General features: G+C 42.6%; 1 long non-coding RNA gene across 2 annotated transcripts; it reads left to right on the forward strand.

The window, feature by feature from the left end:
* The first annotated feature begins 6,933 nt into the window (after window positions 1-6,933).
* On the forward strand, window positions 6,934-11,004 carry LOC109785035 (uncharacterized). Of its 2 annotated transcripts, XR_002237972.4 has the most exons (6): window positions 6,934-7,239; window positions 7,340-7,520; window positions 7,624-9,378; window positions 9,658-9,713; window positions 10,241-10,381; window positions 10,610-11,004. It is a non-coding gene; the product is annotated as an uncharacterized lncRNA (long non-coding RNA). The 2 variants fall into 2 exon arrangements; XR_005759058.3 differs by lacking the exon at window positions 7,340-7,520.
* Window positions 11,005-13,729: the final 2,725 nt, after the last annotated feature.

The following is a 13,729-nucleotide window of genomic DNA, read 5'->3' on the forward strand; positions in this document are numbered from 1 at the left end:
TTTGGGTATCCTATGAAGACACATTTCTCTGATTAGGGTTCGAGCTTATCAGGTTGCAGCTTTTTCACATAAGCATCACAGCCCCAAACTTTAAGAAACGACAACTTGGGTTTCTTGTCAAACCATAGTTCATAAGGTGTTGTCTCAACGGATTTAGATGGTGCCCTATTTAACGTGAATGTAGCCGTCTCTAAAGCATAACCCCAAAACGATAGCGGTAAATCAGTAAGAGACATCATAGATCGCACCGTATCTAATAAAGTGCGGTTACGACGTTCGGACACACCATTACGCTGTGGTGTTCCAGGTGGCGTGGGTTGCCGAACTATTCCACATTGTTTCAAATGAAGACCAAACTCGTAACTCAAATATTCTCCTCAACGATCAGATCGTAGAAACTTTATTTTCTTGTTACGATGATTTTCCACTTCACTCTGAAATTCTTTGAACTTTTCAAATGTTTCAGACTTATGTTTCATCAAGTAGATATACCCATATCTGCTCAAATCGTGTGTGAAGGTCAGAAAATAATGATACCCGCCGCTAGCATCAACACTCATCGGAACGCGTACATCAGTATGTAGTATTTCCAATAAGTCTGTTGCTCGCTCCATGGTTCAGGAGAACGGAGTCTTAGTCATCTTACCCATGAGGCATGGTTCGCAAGTATCAAGTGATTCATAATCAAGTGATTCCAAAAGCCCATCAGCATGGAGTTTCTTCATGCACTTTATACCAATATGACCTAAACGGCAGTGCCACAAATAAGTTGCACTATCATTATTAAACTTATATCTTTTGGCTTCAATACTATGAATATGTGTATCACTACTATCGAGATTCAACAAAAATAGACCACTCATCAAGGGTGCATGACCATAAAAGATATTACTCATATAAATAGAACAACCATTATTCTCTTATTTAAATGAATAACCGTCTCGCATCAAACAAGATCCAGATATAATGTTCATGCTCAACGTTGGCACCAAATAACAATTATTCAGGTCTAAAACTAATCCCGAAGGTAGATGCAGAGGTAGCATGCCGACCGCGATCACATCGACTTTGGAACCATTTCCCACGTGCATCGTCACCTCGTCCTTAGCCAATCTTCACTTAATCCGTAGCTCCTGTTTCGAGTTGCAAATGTGAGCAATAGAACCAGTATCAAATACTCAGGCGCTACTGCAAGCATTAGTAAGGTACACATCAATAACATGTATATCAAATATACCTTTCACTTTGCCATCCTTCTTATCCGCCAAATACTTGGGGCAGTTCCGCTTCCAGTGACCAGTCCCATTGCAGAAGCACTCAGTCTCAGGCTTAGGTCCAGACTTAGGTTTCTTCACTTGAGCAGCAACTTGCTTGCCGTTCTTCTTGAAGTTCCCCTTCTTCCCTTTGCCCTTCTCCTTGAAACTAGTGGTCTTGTTGACCATCAACACTTGATGCTCCTTCTTGATTGCTACCTCCATAGCTTTTAGCATTGCGAAGAGCTCAGGAATTGTCTTATCCATCCCTTGCATATTATAGTTCATCACGAAGCTTTTGTAGCTTGGTGGCAGTGATTGAAGAACTCTGTCAATGGCATTATCATCAGGAAGATTAACTCCCAGTTGAGTCAAGTGGTTGTGGTACCCAAACATTCTGAGTATATGTTCACTGACAGAACTATTCTCCTCCATCTTGCAGCTATAGAACTTATTGCAGACTTCATATCTCTCAATCCGGGCATTTGCTTGAAATATTAACTTCAATTCCTGGAACATCTCATATGCTCCATGACGTTCAAAACGTCGTGGAAGTCCCGGTTCTAAGCCGTAAAGCAAGGCACACTGAACTATCGAGTAGTCATCAACACGTGTCTGCCAGGTATTCACAATGTCTGTAGTTGCTGGCGCGGGTGTTACACCTAGCGGTGCTTCTAGGACGTAATTCTTCTGTGCAGCAATGAGGATAATCCTCAAGTTACGGACCCAGTCTGTGTAGTTGCTACCATCATCTTTCAACTTAGCTTTCTCTAAGCACCCATTAAAATTCAATGGAACAGTAGCACGGACCATTTATCTACAACAACATAGACATGCAAATTACTATCAGGTACTAAGTTCATGATAAGTTAAAGTTCAATTAATCATATTACTTAAGAACTCCCACTTAGATAGACATCCCTCTAATCATCTAAGTGATCATGAGATCCATATCAACTAAACCATGTCCGATCATCACGTGAGATGGAGTAGTTTTCAATGGTGAACATCACTATGTTGATCATATCTACTATATGATTCACGTGCGACCTTTCGGTCTCAGTGTTCCGAGGCCATATCTGCATATGCTAGGCTCGTCAAGTTTAAACCGAGTATTCTGCGTGTGCAAAACTGGCTTGCACCCATTGTATGTGAACGTAGAGCTTATCGCACCCGATCATCACGTGGTGTCTCGGCCCGACAAACTGTAGCAACGGTGCATACTCAGGGAGAACACTTATACCTTGAAATTTAGTGAGAGATCATCTTATAATGCTACCGCCGTACTAAGCAAAATAAGATGCACAAAGGATAAACATCACATGCAATCAATATAAGTGATATGATATGGCCATCATCATCTTGTGCCTTTGATCTCCATCTCCAAAGCATCGTCATGATAACCATCGTCACCGGCTTGACACCTTGATCTCCATCGTAGCATCGTTGTCGTCTCGCGAACTATTGCTTCTACGACTATCGCTACCGCTTAGCGATAAAGTAGAGCAATTACATGGCGATTGCATTTCATACAATAAAGCGACAACCATATGGCTCCTGCCAGTTGCCGATAACTGTTACAAAACATGATCATCTCATACAACAATTTATATATCATCACGTCTTGACCATATCACATCACAACATGCCCTGCAAAAACAAGTTAGACGTCCTCTACTTTGTTGTTGCAAGTTTTACGTGGCTGCTATGGGCTTCTAGCAAGAACCGTTCTTACCTACGCATCAAAACCACAACGATTTTTCGTCAAGTGTGTTGTTTTAACCTTCAACAAGGACCAGGCGTAGTCACGCTCGATTCAACTAAAGTTGGAGAAACAGACACCCGCCAACCACCTGTGTGCGAAGCACGTCGGTAGAACCAGTCTCATGAACACGGTCATGTAATGTCGGTTCGGGCTGCTTCATCCAACAATACCACCGAATCAAAGTAATACGTTGCTGGTAAGCAGTATGACAATTATCGCCCACAACCCTTTGTGTTCTATTCATGCATATAACATCTACGCATAGACCTGGCTCGGATGCAACTGTTGGGGAACGTAGTATTTCAAAAAAGTTCCGACGATCACGCAAGATCTATCTACGAGAAGCATAGCAATGAGCCGGGAGAGTGTGTCCACGTACCCTCATAGACCGAAAGCGGAAGCGTTAGTAACGCGGTTGATGTAGTCGAACGTCTTCGCGATCCAACCAATCCAAGTACCGAACGCACAGCACCTCCGCGATCTGCACACGTTCAGCTCGGTGACGTCCCTCGAACTCTTGATCCAGTTGAGGCCAAGAGAGAGTTTCGTCAGCACGACGACGGCGATGATGAAGTTACCGACGCAGGGCTTCGCCTAAGGACTACGACAATATGACCGAGGTGGAAAACTGTGGAGCGGGGCACCGCACACGGCTAAAGATCAACTTGTGTGTCTATGGGGTGCCCCCTCCCCCGTATAAAAAGGAGGGGAGGAGGGGCCGGCCGGCCACAAGGGGCGCACCCAGGGGGGAATCCTACTCCTAGTAGGAGTAGGTTTCCCCCTTTCCTAGTCCAACTAGGAGAAGAAGGGAGAGGGAGAGGGAGAGGGAAAGAGGGGCCGCGCCCCCCTCCCCTTGTCCTATTCGGACTCCCCTTGGGGGGGCGCGCGCCACCTCTTGGCTGCGGCCCTCTCTCTCCCCTAAGGCCCACTAAGGCCCATAACTTCCCGGGGGGGTTCCAGTAACCCTCCGACACTCCGGTTTTATCCGAAACTATCCGGAACACTTCCGGTGTCCGAATAACTTGGTCCAATATATCAATCTTTATGTCTCGACCATTTCGAGGCTCCTTGTCATGTCTGTGATCACATTCGGGACTCCGAACAACCTTCGGTACATCAAAACACATAACTCATAATACAAATCGTCATCGAACGTTAAGCGTGCGGACCCTTTGGGTTCGAGAACTATGTAGACATGACCGAGACACATCTCCGGTCAATAACCAATAGCGGAACCTGGATGCTCATATTTGCTCCTACATATTCTTCGAAGATCTTTATCGGTCAAACCGCATAACAACATACATTGTTCCCTTTGTCATAGGTATGTTACTTGCCCGAGATTCGATCGTCGGTATCATCATACCTAGTTCAATCTCGTTACCGAAGAAGTCTCTTTACTCGTTCCGTATGCATCATCCCGTAACTAACTCATTAGTCACATTGCTTGCAAGGCTTATAGTGATGTGCATTACCGAGAGGGCCCAGAGTTACCTCTTCAAAACACGGAGTGACAAATCCTAATCTCGATCTATGCCAACCCAACAAACACCATCGGAGACACCTGTAGAGCATCTTTATAATCACCCAGTTACGTTGTGACGTTTGATAGCACACCAAGTGTTCCTCCGGTATTCGGGAGTTGCATAATCTCATAGTCATAGGAACATGTATAAGTCATGAAGAAAGCAATAGCAATAAACTAAACAATCATAGTGCTAAGCTAACGGATGGGTCTTGTCCATCACATCATTCTGTAATGATGTGATCACGTTCATCAAATGACAACACATGTCTATGGCTAGGAAACTTAACCATCTTTGATTAACGAGCTAGTCAAGTAGAGGCATACTAGGGACACTCTGTTTGACTATGTATTCACACATGTACTAAGTTTCCGGTTAATACAATTCTAGCATGAATAATAAACATTTATCATGATGTAAGGAAATATAAATAACAACTTTATTATTGCCTCTAGGGCATATTTCCTTCAATTACATGGCTATTGCATTTCATACAATAAAGCAACAACCATAAGGCTCCTGCCAGTTGCCGATAACTTTTACAAAACATGATCATCTCATACAACAATTTATATCTCATCACGTCTTGACCATATCACATCACAACATGCCCTGCAAAAACAAGTTAGACGTCCTCTACTTTGTTGTTGCAAGTTTTACGTGGCTGCTATGGGCTTCTAGCAAGAACCGTTCTTACCTACGCATCAAAACCACAATGATTTTTCGTCAAGTGTGCTGCTTTAACCTTCAACAAGGACCGGCCGTAGTCAAACTCGATTCAACTAAATCTGTAGAAACAGACACCCGCCAGCCACCTGTGTGCAAAGCACGTCGGTAGAACCAGTCTCATGAACGCGGTCATGTAATGTCGGTCCGGGCCGCTTCATCTAACAATACCGTCGAATCAAAGTAAGACGTTGGTGGTAAGCAGTATGACTATTATCGCCCACAACTCTTTGTGTTCTACTCATGCATATTATCTACGCATAGACCTGGCTCTGATGCCACTGTTGGGGAACGTAGCATGCAATTTCAAAAAAATCTTACGAACACGCAAGATCTATCTAGGAGATGCATAGCAACGAGAGAGGGAGAGTGTGTCCACGTACCCTCGTAGACCGAAAGCGGAAGCGTTAGGTTAACTCGGTTGATGTAGTCGAACGTCTTCACGATCCAACCGATCCAAGTATCGAACGTACGACAACTCCGTGTTCAGCACATGTTCAGCTCGATGACATCCCTCGAACTCATTACAAGAAAATTGAGATACTGTGACGAAATCCTTGTGACAATGGTAGACAACGTCACACAAATACGTAATGTGTGACATTTTTATAGGTGGCATCATTGATCGCCATGAATCAGTGATGGTTAATGTCACAAAATTGCCTCAGCGGTTGAGTGCCACCAGTCGGCTAATTTCCATGACGGTTTGGTAATTTTCATGACGAACCTATTAGAGTCACCAAATATTATGAATGTGCGACGCGCATTTTTCGTCAAATAACATTAGAAGTGGGACCCACTATAGCTGCTTCACGGCTTATAGAACGGTAGGACCCACACGTCAATGCTGAGAATGGGACCCAACATTGTTTCTTCCCAGACTATAGCGATGTAGTTATTTTGTTTTATCTAATACAAATAGAGCGGTAGGGAAAAAAGGTTATTACAAGTGGTCGTGAGGTGATGCATATGACGTTCCCGTTGTTTGGTTCTCTTCTCTCTCAAAAAAATGGTAGGTAGTGGCAGGGAGAAAAAAGGTGTATCATGGATAATTAGAGGAACAATAGGCCCAATTTATAGGATGATTGATTAGCGTGTTTGGGTCCGACCAAAAAATTGTATATAGTTATCAAGGGACCTGGCATTTGATTTGTCGCATCCACCCTTGATTTGAATTAGTGTGTTTGAATTTGATTTGAACTTTTTACGAATTTTTTTCTAACCGGGTGCAGATGAGCCTGGGCACCAAAACGCCCTACTCACTTGTATACATCTTTAAAAAAGGGTTTTATACATCCCAAAATAAAAGAGTTCCATTCAGGGTTCGAGCTCACGAGTTCAATCTAGTCTGCTGACATTTTTATTTACAATTCTCCAAAAACACTACATGGAAAATACCACATCAACATCATAATGTCTATGTAAGATTAACTTCAGAAAAAATGTCTATGTAAGATTTATTTTTCCTAATAATCATTTGCTACTTATTTTGAATTAAATGAATTACATAATATTATGTGGAAATTAATTTCTGCAAATAAACCATCTCGCCACCAAAAAAAAATTCCCTCCACTTCCCTATTTATTTGTCGCATCCACCCTTGTCCCCACCCGTCAAAGACCCAGCCAAAATCTCTCCTTTTATTGGCCCGCGAAGAGGCACTGCTAAAAGCCACTGCTAACCCGGCATTTTTTCGTCAGATTCAACCGTCTCTCATCTGTCATATCCCACGACTGCAGCGATCAGCGTCGGCAGATCGGGGAAGACCGCCCCGCCGGCCGAGCTCGGATCCCCCAAATCAACCAGCCCCATGAGCACCTCGCTCTATTCCCCCCTGATTGCAGCGACCGGCGACGGCGGAATGGAGGAAGCCGCCCCACCGGCCAAGCTCGGATCCACGCATCAACCCTGCCCGCCAGCACCCTGCTCCCTTTCCCCACCGATTGCAGCGAACGGCGAAGGCTCATGGTAATTTTCTCATCCCGCCCTCCTAATACCTCAAGCCCGTAATGTTCAGTGATTAGGGTTCATGCATACCACTAATCATCCTGCCCTTCTCGTTATTTAGGATGCCACAACCCGCTATGGTTAAAGGGCCTGAACCTCCGGCTCTTGCTTTCTTTCCCCAAAATAAAAGTTCATAGGAAGGTCTCTGTGGTGTCCCAGCTCTAGATCTAAGGGATCACCAAGATAAATTTAAGGGATTTGGGTGAGAAAAGCACCGATGTGAGGTAGACGATAGAGAGTAGGTGAGATCCAGAGTTGTATTGGAGAGGAATTCAGAGTTTCAGTTTTACAAGTTACATAAATTATCAACTTGGAGCTTACTTCTTCTCTGTCCGTCCCTAACAGGTGGATCCTGCTAGGCTCACCGGTCCACCATCCCCTGTCCCAGGGACCTGTGATTGGTTGTCCGCATCAGGACATGGTGGAGGAGCGACAACCTTTTGCTCACTGAAGGTCGTAATTGACGGTTTAGGTCCAACCTGCTGCTGAGCTATATCTTTTTTGAAATATTTTAAACTTTGCGTATTGACATCCTATGATAGGTGTGTGCAAAACTGCAGTATTGAACATGGTTTTGCATTTGCTACAGCCTGCTATGCTAAAAGGGCAGAACCTGAATATATGCTACTGCTGAGAGATTTCTTTTGCAGCCACGTGCTTGTATGGCTACTCTTGCATATAGAAAAAAATTATATGATAACCCTCTGATGGCTGTACCATGCTGTAATGAAAAAACTAGATCCTCTTGATTTTTGGATGGTGTCATAATCAGATGAACATAAACACATGAACTAAACTATAAAAGGAGAACTAAGTACAAGCAGGAAGCAACACATTCTTGTATCCTTGTATCCACATGTCCGAATAAACTAGCTTCTATATGCAACTACTTTGTCTATGCCAAAACCTGAATCCTATAGCCTGCTTGTGGTTCTGCTGCCACATAAATAGTCCTTAACTAGTGTTGTCAAAACTGAATAAAAACTGAGACTGCATTGTATAGCCCTATACCAATGTACTTTTCCCTCTACTACCAGATAAAATAGAACTAAACTTAATCTGAAGCCCACAAGCATTTTCAGTAGGCCCAGGACTTGATAAAAGCTAATACATGGTAAACTTCAGTTTTTGTCTATATTCTGACATACTCAACTGTGTAAAACCGCTGCTCCTACTTTACAAACATACAACACCATCCACCAAGCCTTTATTTTGAAACAGTATAGTAAACTTTCTAGTTTTCTAAACTATGCCAGCAGCTACAGTAATCGTATAATTTTTGTTATTTCTCTGGTCTTGTTTTTCTTGGCTTGCTTCCTGCTTCTCCCTAATCGTATAATTTTTGTTATTTCTAACTACTTGTTGGTAGTGCTGCCTGTTTTCGAGTGTTTTACACAATCTAGTTTCTTTTTGTCTACTACCAATGTAAAGCCAACTTTTAACAGATAAGTCAATGTAATCAGTTACGTTACAAGTCCATATGCTTACTCTTAGTGCAAGCAAGATTAAATGTTTTTCATTAATTTCACTTTAGCAATTATTTATATAAACATTAGTGCATCCTGTGTTTGCATCCTAAGTTAACTACTTTATTATATTAATGTAAGCTCCAGGGAAGTACATTTGCACATGTAAAATGGCTGCATCTTTTAAGGTTTATTTCCAAAAAAGTTGAAGCATAATTCATTTATCTACTGCTGATAACATAGGATGGTATGTCTTTTGGCAATTCATTAGGTTCACTCACTGTCATCTTTTCTAGCTTCAGTTACTAAAATCATGCCACCAGTTCCGGAGGTTGAGAGGTAAAGTAGGGCATATCTTGTGAAACAGAAATGCAAGGTCAAGGCGTATTTGAAGTAAAGGAATGTAAGGATTGTGTAGCGCAAAGCTGCGGAGCAGCAACCTCTTAAAGATACAAAGCATAGCTCGTAGTCTTGTATACCCTACTTCCTCTAGTGCGCAACCGACACAATTGCTCGAGGTGTCGACGATCCCAGTGACTCGGAGTATGAACCAGATGCTGAAGAGGAGGCCCATGCAGAGGAATAGGTTTTGAGAGATGAAGAGGGGGTCGCTCTTACTATGTCCAAATTAATGGTAATATGTCATGTTGACCTACATCTTAAATAATATGTACAATGTGCATTCATTGGCTTTAATTTCGCCTTGCTTGTATCATGTGTGTCACTTCGCACTATACGTATCACAAATAATTGAGTAAAATTGATTCACATTTTCTATCCATCCACTCTTTAACTCTCCTAATTAATGTAGATGATGATTTCTCTGTTCATGTGTTCCTATTTGAATTAGTGCTGGCATTGCATAAGTCAGTGTTGATTCACTGCCTTGTTTTACTCAACTTGTTTGACCCAGGCACCTCAAGAAAGAATTGAACAGAAGGATAGAGAGGCAAAAGTTGCAATTGACAGGTACTTGTCTTGTTTCTCTTTGTGTTACTGTTGTTTATTTTTGCTTGCTTTTGTGTGCACAGTGCATTCATGACTGTGAAACTGAAAACACAAATGTGTGTGTGTGTGTGTGAATTAGACTTCATCTTCAATTCTTGTAACGAAAGTTGCACTAAGGAGCTCTTGATCCAAATCCAGTCATCCAACGTAAGATAAAAGGAAATACATGATTTGTTGAGTGTTGGTTGTTGCTGAAACACGAAGGCATGGGAATAACATGGTAATGTATGGTTTTTAATCTTGAAATCCAGTATCTGCTTGCTTTTTAGCAAAATGATATAGGCTAGTGAATCCACATTGTTATCTTGTATGCTTGAGTAATAGGCCAGTATAGAATGAGTTATTCTTGGGTTTATTGTTTCATTGGCCCATCTCCATGCTTGCCTTGACATTTAATAATGTACTCAAATTCATACTTTTTATAGATTGTAAGCTTGTTAGTGGTACTCTTATACCTTGTTATCCTTTATGTTTTTCATCTCATTAAGATGGAACACGATGTTCTGCTTCGTCAATTTATGGGTGGCGGGAGGAGTTAGCGGAGAGACTTGAAGCACAAGATAGAGCATTTGAAGAGATGTAGAGGAAGCATCAAGAAGAATTAAAAGCTACTCCCTCCGTTCCTTAATGTAAGGTGTATTAGTTTTTCAAAAAGTCAACCATTGTCTATGTTTGACCAACTTTATGGCAACATCTATAAAGCTTTACAATATTGAATATTTAAAATATAGAAATATATTTCATGGTGAATCTAGTGATAATGATTTGGTGTTCTAGACATTGGTATTTTTGTCTAAAAACTTGGTCAAAGTTAGAGAAGCTTGAATTTTTGGAAAAATAATACACCTTATATTTAGGAACGGAGGGAGTATTAAGAAGAGCCAACAAGAAAAGAATTAAGCCTGTGAAAAGAAGCAACGGGAGATGGATAAACTGATTGGTTTCCTCTTAAGGCTCAAGCAACTCAGCAAGCAAATCTGTCAACCTGATTGTGCATGAAGGCCATCCTTTCGTGATAGACAGATAGTTGCTAACTCATATACATTGCAATCATGAGGACAACACATGTGTTCTTTTAGTTATCCAAATATTACTTTTCGTCTTGTCTATTGTCGTGTCAAACTTGAGTATGTGCTATTTTTATTGTTATTTCTATTTAGAGGATGATTCGGCTGAGATGATTGAATAGATAATATGATTTGTTTTTCATTTCAATTTATAATGTGAGTTGGCTCTTAACTTATTTATATAATGTGGTGTGAATTAAATACTTATGATGATATGGATTTGCAATATAGTGGGTTTGATAATCAATTGTAAATTATTTGAAATAAAGTAAATATATTTTGATGGCATCATCTTCATCAATCATGAAAGTAGTGAAGCTAGTATTGGGATAATCTATGGTGTTGACGTGGCATAAAGTCAGTGACGTTGCTCCGTCACTGAATATGGTACAATACGGCGTCCTTGCCCCTAACATGTGACATCTATCGGCCGTCACAGAAATAGCAACTTCTTGACGTTCTAGAAAACGTCACCGAAGATCCCATTTTGAGTGACATTTTTCTGCGCGCGCGTCACTAGGAGTAATCTGTGACGGGGATTCTGTGACGATGCTCGTGACGCCCATAAAACGTCACTCAGGGGTAATGTGTGACGTTATTAGCTACTCGATGACATTTTTTGGCTCGTCACAGTAGGCCTCTTCTCTTGTAGTGACTCTTGATCTAGTAGATGGTCGAGGAAGAGTTGCGTCAGCACGACGGCGTGATGACGGTGATGGTGATGGTGATGTGATCCGCACAGGGCTTCACCTAAGCACTACGACGCTATGACCGGAGGAGTAAACTGTGGAGGGGGGCACCGCACACGGCTAAGAGAAATCTTGGTGTGCCTTTGGGGTGCCCCCCGCCCCCGTATATAAAGGAGGGGGGAGGAGGTGGCCGGCCAGGGGTGGCGCGCCATAAGGGGGAGTCCTGCTAGGACTCCGTTCCTAGTAGGATTCGTCCCCCCCCCCTTTCCTTCCAACGGACAGGGGGAAAGGGGAAAGGAGGGAGAAGGAGAAGGAAAGGGGGGCCGCGCCCCCTCCCCTTGTCCAATTCGGATTGGGCTAGGGGGCACGCGCCACCTCCCACGGCCTGCCCCCTCTCCTCCACTATGGCCCATTAGGCCCATTAACTTTCCCGGGGGGTTCCGATAGCCTCCCGGTACTCCGATAAATCCCCGAACCTCTTCGGAACCATTCCAGTGTCCGTATATAACCTTCCAATATATGAATCTTTACCTCTCGACCATTTCGAGACTCCTCGTCATGTCCGTGATCTTATCCGGGACTCTGAAAAAACTTCGGTCACCAAAACATATAACTCATAATACAAATCGTCATCGAACGTTAAGCGTGCGGACCCTACGGGTTCGAGAACTATGTAGACATGACCGAGACACATCTCCGGTCAATAACCAATAGCGGAACCTGGATGCTCATATTGGCTCCTACATATTCTTCAAAGATCTTTATTGGTCAAACCGCATAACAACATACGTCATTCCCTTTGTCATCGGTATGTTACTTGCCCGAGATTCGATTGTCGGTATCATCATACCTAGTTCAATCTCGTTACTGGAGAAGTCTCTTTACTCGTTCTGTAATGCATCATCCCACAACTAACTCATTAGTCACATTGCTTGCAAGGCTTATAGTGATGTGCATTATCGAGAGGGCCCAGAGATACCTCTCCGATACACGGAGTGACAAATTCTAATCCTGATCTATGCATGCCAACCCAACAAACACCTTCGGAGACACCTGCAGAGCATCTTTATGATCACCCAGTTACGTTGTGACGTTTGATAGCACACAAGGTGTTCCTCCGGTATTCGGGAGTTGCATAATCTCATAGTCAGAGAAATATGTATAAGTCATGAAGAAAGCAATAGCAATAAAACTAAACGATCATAATGCTAAGCTAATGGATGGGTCTTGTCCATCACATCATTCTCTAATGATGTGATTCCATTAATCAAATGACAACACATGTCTATGGTTAGGAAACATAACTATCTTTGATTAACGAGCTAGTCAAGTAGAGGCATACTAGGGACACTTTGTTTTGTCTATGTATTCACACATGTACTAAGTTTCCGGTTAATACAATTCTAGCATGAATAATAAACATTTATCATGATATAAGGAAATATAAATAACAACTTTATTATTGCCTCTAGGGCATATTTCCTTCAAGTGGACCGTGAATATAGATGAGGGAAGGTGATGGAGGTGTTAATGAAGATGGCTGAGTTGTTGGTGTAGATCGCCGTCACACGATGATTGCCCCGGCGGCGTTCCGGCGCCACCGGGAGAAGAGGGGAGAGAGCCACCTCCTGCTTCTTCTTCCTTGGCTTCCCCCTAGATGGGAGGAGGATTCCCCCTCTGGTCCTTGGTCCCCATGGTTCCTGGAGGGCAGGAGCCCCTCCGAGATTGGATCTCTCTCTCTCTCACCCTCTCTCTCTCTCTCTCTCTCTCTCTCTCCCTCTCTCTATTTCTCTTCTGTTTCACGTTCATTTTCTGACCCCTTCATCGTTTCTTATATTCCCCGAGATCCGTAATTCCGACTGGGCTGAAATTTTGAGGGGATTTTGCTTGGGAAATTATCTTTCTTGCGGCGAAAGAAGGGTGTCAACCGACTTACGAGGGAGTCACAAGGCAGCATGGAACGGCCACCCCACTGGTCGCGCCCTGGTGCCTTGTGACCAACTCGGGGACCATCTTGCGTTGATTCTCTTTCCCAAAAGTCACATATATTCCAAAATAATTCTCCGTAAAATTTTATTGCGCTTGTACTTTGTTTGATATGGACTTTCTGCGAAACAAAAAACATGCAAAAAAACAGGAACTGACACCGGGCACTAGATCAATATGTTAGTCAAAAAAATAATATAAGATGTTTCCAAACTATATGAAAGTTGTAAAATAT

The sequence above is a fragment of the Aegilops tauschii genome, chromosome 6 (assembly GCF_002575655.3).
Source record: "Aegilops tauschii subsp. strangulata cultivar AL8/78 chromosome 6, Aet v6.0, whole genome shotgun sequence".
NCBI classification, from domain to species: Eukaryota; Viridiplantae; Streptophyta; class Magnoliopsida; order Poales; family Poaceae; genus Aegilops; species Aegilops tauschii.